This window comes from Lactuca saligna, chromosome 8 (assembly GCF_052625555.1).
Source record: "Lactuca saligna cultivar CGN05327 chromosome 8, ASM5262555v1, whole genome shotgun sequence".
Lineage (NCBI taxonomy): Eukaryota > Viridiplantae > Streptophyta > Magnoliopsida > Asterales > Asteraceae > Lactuca > Lactuca saligna.
In genome coordinates this window covers 145,596,068-145,602,774 of record NC_136424.1, presented here as the reverse complement: position 1 = coordinate 145,602,774, position 6,707 = coordinate 145,596,068, and positions in this window count along the sequence as shown.

The window sequence follows — 6,707 nt, the reverse complement described above, 5'->3', positions numbered from 1 at the left end:
TCACGTAGCTTTCGTCTAAGTCCAACCATAATAGGGAGAAATCATACAGTTAAAAGCTATTTAGTTTTAGCAGCATGTAACAATATTCCCCAGATTATTTGATAGAATTAAGTAGACCTCGTAGTAACACTATGAATTCCTCGAGAATTCTAGAATGAATTGTTTCGAAAACCCTCCACAATATCACAAAATATCATAAGGATTCGATATCTTTTGACTCTATGTTCCTGTAAGTACTTGATTGATGTCACTACCACTCTATGTTGTACTAAGTACTTGACTGTTGTCGCTACCACTCTATGTTCCAGTAAGTACTTGATTGAAGTCACTACCACTCTATATTCCAGAAAGTACTTGTCTGAGGGCAATATTACTACCACTATGTATCAGAAAGTACTTGTTTGATGACACTCTCACTATCTCTCACAACAAAAATCAAATCGGTTCAAAAACATCACTTCGAAGTAGAACCATAGGTAGTTGATTAATCTCTATAAACCTAAACTATAAGGATGAACATAGTACTTAGTGATTACTATGCCCAAATTATCCTAAACAAACACTATGTAATTATATACATCAATATGATATATAAGTATAATTACAACAATTAGAGATATTATTATAAATCCTAATTCACTAAAATTTTCCCAATAGTGCATCCGCTTTTGACACCACAAGTTGAATTTCTGGGACGAAATTCCTTAAACGGGGGGAGAATGTAACAAATAAGAATTTGTTACCAATCGTTAATCGCCAAAAAAATAAATAAATAAAAAACGTCAAGTATAATCAACTACATAATATATATCAAACTATGACAAAAATATAAGTTTCGTATTAAGATAAATAGGAAAATCAACAAAATCCTTCGTAAATCGTAAAAATTTGTGCGCCTATATATATATATATATATATATATATATATATATATATGTATATATATATATATATATATATATATATATATATATATATATATATATATATATATATATTGAATGTAAATGTTAACATGATCCCAAAAATATAAATTTCGTAGAAATCCGATTTCGTATGAAATAGTTAGGAATTTTATAAGATATAATAATCAATCACGCACAAAAAATTACAGCGTCAAAAATCTATGAAGAGAATGGTTGAATTTTAGCGAAAGTCATCAAAATGAGAATCATAGTACTCATTGAGATAATAATTTTGAGAAAAAGTACGCCAAAATCGGAGCCCGTATGAGAGAAATATTATTTTCGTAAAATCATTAAATCTTAAAAAATTAATTGCTAAGAGTAAATTTAAAATTAGCCAATGAAATCTAAAGGAAAGTTTTAGTACTTCTTCAGAGCTACGCATGGATATAAAGAATGTCGAAAATAGAGCTCGTATAAGGAAGTTATGGATTTTCAAAAATTACCGTTTCGCGTGGCGTACAATGTGAGTGCGCTCCGGGCACTTCTAGAATGCAACACATGGAAGATTTTTGTGGCTGACGCGCACTTGGGCGGTGCACAAATGAGCAAAGTGCACTCCAAAAAGTGATATAAATAGAAGGTCACGGCATATACATTTCTCACACCTTAATTCCTTTCTTTCTATCATTTACTTCGAAATATCCTTATAAAAAACCCTAGAAAACTCTATTTTTATATATTTTAACTATCATTAAGTTATAATCTCGATTCCGGCTAATATCGAGCGCCTCTTGAGTTCCTGACTACCCTACAACAACTGTTTCAAATCTACAAGTGAGTTCACGACCTCATTTACTAAACCTTTTCCCCGGGGGGGTAGATACCCTGACCAACTCTCTAGGAAATCATTATACATAGTCATTATACTGGCCAACTCTCTAGGAAAACATTATACGTAGTCGTTATACTAGCCAGCTCTCTAGAAAAACATTATACCTAGTTGTTACTCTGGCCAACACTCTAGGAAAACATTATACATAGTCTTTATACTGGCTAACTCTCTAGGAAAACATTATACCTAGTCGTTACTCTGGAAAACTCTCTAGGAAAAAATTATACCTCGTCGTTACTCTGGCTAACCTAGTACCTTGCCGTTATTCTGGCTAAATCTCTCCGATAACATTATGTCTAGTCATTATTCTTCCAAATTCTTATCGATAATATTTACACTACGCCGTCGTTATGCTAAATTCAAATGAAAATTAGTATATTATGTCATCACTACGCTCAACTCAAATGAACAATAGTAGTATTTTATGTCGTTTCTACATTAGACTCAAACGGATAATAGTAATATATTATGTCGTCACTACACTCGACTCAAACATATAATAGTAATATATTATGCCGTCACTACGCTAAACTCAAATGGATAATAGTAGTATATTATGCCGTCACCAAGTTAGACTCAAATGGATAATAGTAACATAGAACAAATTAAACGAATGGTCCTTAAGGTTTTGTTTTTTCCCTAAAGTAGTCCCTACGAAACGTTTTTCCCTGATATGGTACCTACGAAGCAAACCTTGCACATAAAAGGCCCCTGTGACTAACTTTGTTAACAAATTATGTTAAGTGTGTGTGAAAAGATGAAAATGCCCTTTTTATTTATTTATTTATTTTTAATATTTTGTTAATTTGAAATTAAAAAAATGTGAGGCCATCTCTCTTTCTAACCATTCTATCTATACCTCTCTCACACAGTGGAAGAACCACCTACTGGAGGTACGTTTATCGGCCACCGAAAAAGGGCAATAGCCCTTCTTTTTCTTCCATCCTATCGATACCTAATAGACACAAACACCCCCTAATCGGATCTGATCGTTGTTGTTCTTTCTGTCACTTAGAAGTCCCGTCAAGGGCTCCTTCTGTTAAAGAAGCTACCGCCAACTAGGAGCTGACACCGTTGCTTCTAATCTCTCATCCGGTTGTTAAAGAAACGCATGAAGCCCACATTGTTGTCTCCCCGATCAGATGAAAATGGAGACTTGCTCCCATGGTTCTCAATTGGCGACGACCCATATTAAACCCTCATAGGGTCGCTGGAGATTGGATCTCCCTCCCTATGACTGTGTAACCAGCACCAAGCCCCTATTGTTGGCAAATCTGTGGTTACTTCCTTTCTTCTTTCATCTACAATCGAAGGCTATCATGATGGGATTTCATCTGAGCAAAATCGGAATTTGTTGAGCTAATTCGCATCTTGGTTGGGCAATCCAGAGGGCATGTGCTTATTTCTAGAAATTTCTTTTCAAAACGTCACCTGCAACTGTGATTGCAACCATGGTGGATTTTGACCATTAAGTTCCTTAAATTACAGCAGATCTAAGCCTTCGTTTGTTTGTTTATTATAGAAAATTTGTGTAAGTTTGCAGAAAATTTGTGTTTCATTCTTTACCCTTATGAATAAGTTTATAGAAAATATATGTTTCATTCTTCAAATCTAAAGAATTATATATTCAAATCTGAATCTCTTTCAAAACATCTTTGTAATTTTTCTCTTGTCATAATTTGTGTTCGCTTGTGTTCACATATTGAATTATGGAGGTCTTTTTCTTCAGTAAACAGTTGGGTTGTAGGTTTGATGATGGTAGTAGGATTGATTTCTTCGCCATAGCATGAACACAACAAGAAAGAAGTGTTTAGGGCTTGATTAATTGTGTGTGTTTTTTTTAGGAGGGAAAGAGAGAGAGAGAGAGAGAGAGAGAGAGAGAGAGAGAGAGGACCATCAGTGTGTGTCACACCCCGAAACCGATGGCGGAAACGTTCCAGGACGGAGAATGTCATGCGTAGTATCACAACTATTGTACATAGTAAGCATAGTAAACACGACCATTACATTATAGTAAGAATATTTACATTTTTTTTTAAAGCATTGAAAACATAGATTATATACATCGGTATAATCAAAAGTACAGACGAGACTTCTATATGCTCCGCCTTCTCCAAAAGTAAGCGAGATACCTGTCTATCATGAACCTGAGAATACAAGCAGTTTTAGAAATATCAACATAAAGCTGGATAGTTCATAAGCGGTTGATTTTTGGTGAAAGAAAATGTTCCTTTGGTTTTATGAAAAGTTGTTTCCCAAGAAAATCCCATATTTTCTTATAAAAGAAGTTTGGTCATCTATTTGTTAAACAACCTGTTTATGAAAGTTAAGTTATCCCAGGAAAATCCCATATTTTCCTCAAAGTTTAATGGTTGGTTATCGATCCGGAAATGATGTGTACAAGTAACTACCATACTTGTATCGTTAGGTGAAGTTTCCTTGAAAGCTTAGTTACTCTCGATGAGGTACATTAGTTTTAATACACAGATAAAACTAATAAGTAGGTAGTGAACTAATTACTAAGGGTATTGCTGATACCCTCTAGTAATCAAAACAGTTATTACTTTGAGGTTAGTTCACTAGGTTCATTATTACTGAAAGTAAATCTCCATTATCTAAGTTTGCGAGTTCTATAATCATACAATAAACTAGATATGGCTCGTAACGGGCCAATATCATTTTATGAGTTTGTCACCCGTAGACCTGTCGGTCCCACTGTAGCTAGCAATAAGGTGCTGGGTAGTCAGTCCCGTATAGATCTATACACAAAAGTCACATTCTCCCAACATAAGATTCTGGTTACAGGGTTAGTCCTATACTCGCGTATTCCGGTGGTGTGTTACCAAGGATGTGTCTCCAATCTTAAGAATAATGAATTTACAAGTAATAATATGGAAAATCATGTTTTATGATTCACATGAATCCTTTGTAAATTATAAAATATAACATAAAATATAACATTTTATGATGAGATTCACAAGTTTCCTTGTTTTAGCTTTGAAAACTAACCCTACAATTTAATTTCTTAATCGGTTCGTAAAACGGTTTTCTGTGTTAAAATCATGCTGAACATGTAAGTATTTCATACGAAATAGTAGGTTTTGAGTACAAGTTACCTTGTACTTTTGCTTGTATTCCCCCCTAAAAACATGAAAAACTCGGAAAAAGGTAGGGATATGAACTCACCTGACGTAGGTGTGCCGAGTAGGACGCTAGGTGTCAATTTAGGACTTGAACACACGTGAGGATCCTATGTAAGATGAAGAGATACATAATTGTATCTAATTAGTCAATAAACCACTAATTAAGCAAGTAAATACACTCTAATGCATGGAAACACTTTATTTCAAGTGTCAGGAATGATACGGGTTGCATCTAAGGAGTGTATGGCCTCGTTAAGGAGTTTACTCTTCAAGTGTAATCCCTTAGGGGTGTTTACGTTTTCAAGACCATATCCCCATGAGTTTATGGCCGTAAACTCATGGGAGTGGTGTTATTGGGTGCTCAAAGGTCTTATACTTCACAAAGAAAGGTCTTAGGGTTAAATCAAGGGCTTAGGAAGTGATTGGAACTTGAAATGTCCCTTCAATGGAGTTTACGGTTCTTGAATGCTTCCTTGGTGAGTTTACAGTCATAAACACATGAGTTTACGTCCATAAAATCATGTTTGGCACATTCTTGCATGATTTGGTGCTTCTAACATAGGCATACAAAGTTGTAGTCACTTATTCAAGCTATAGAAGGTGTTTAAGGGCACTTTAACACCCTAAAAAGGTGTTTACATTTTTGGGACATTCCTCAACCGTAAACTCATGTTTACTCCTATTATTTCATGCTTTGGGGTTCTTAGATCATTCATGCAAGTTTCTAGGTCATAAGCCACACATTGGAAGGGGTTTGGAAGGGTTTTGGGGCATCAAAACACCCTTTTAGGGTGTTTACGGTTTTGGGATGCTCCCAAACCATAAACACATGTTCTTGGGGTTATTGGATGATTAAATCACGAATTTTCAAGTATGTTAGGCTAAACAACAAGCTAGGAAGGTTAAGTTACAGTTGTGAAGCTTGAAGGGGCGTTTCAAGATCGAATCCCGAGTTGTAGAGAGAGAGTAGAGAGAGAACGCTCTAAGGGTGTGAAAAAGGTTCAAATAGAGACCACTCAACCCTTATATAGGGTTGAGTTTACGGCCTGGTGGGGATCCACCCAATCCCGACATCAAATGGAGTTTATGATCGTACCCGATTAAATGGCCGTAACCCGACTTGGTCGTGAACTAGAAACTTTCCGAAGGAAATTAAGGGTATTTTCGCGTGATTTTTATTGCTTTCCGATGCTTATGAAATTACAATAAAAATCTTACTTGATTTACTTAACTCAGAAGTTAACGGAAAAAAAAAATTATTAACGGAAGTGGGTTACAGTGACGGATAAATTTCAGATTGTCACAGTGTGCGTAAAACAAATGGTATTTTTGTCATTTAAAAAACTTAACAAAATCTGCTAACAAAGTTAGTCATAAGGGCCTTTTGTGTAGAAGGTTTGCTCCATAGGTACCATCTGAGGGAAAAAAGTTTCATAGGGACTACTTTAGGGAAAAAAAAACCTTAAGGATCATTCGTGTAATTATGCCATTAGTATGCTCGACTCAAACTATTAATAGTAGTATATTATGCAGTCGCAACGCTAGATTGAAACGGATAATACTGGTATATTATGTCGTCACTACGATCAAATAAAACGGATAATAGTAGTATATTATATCATCATTACGCTTGATTCAAATGGATAACATTGACATATTATGCTGTTACTCCACCCGATTCCATGCGGATAACTAAAATATGTTATACCGTTACTCAACTCGAATAATGGTTATAATTCCACTCAGCCAGTTGGATTTACTAAG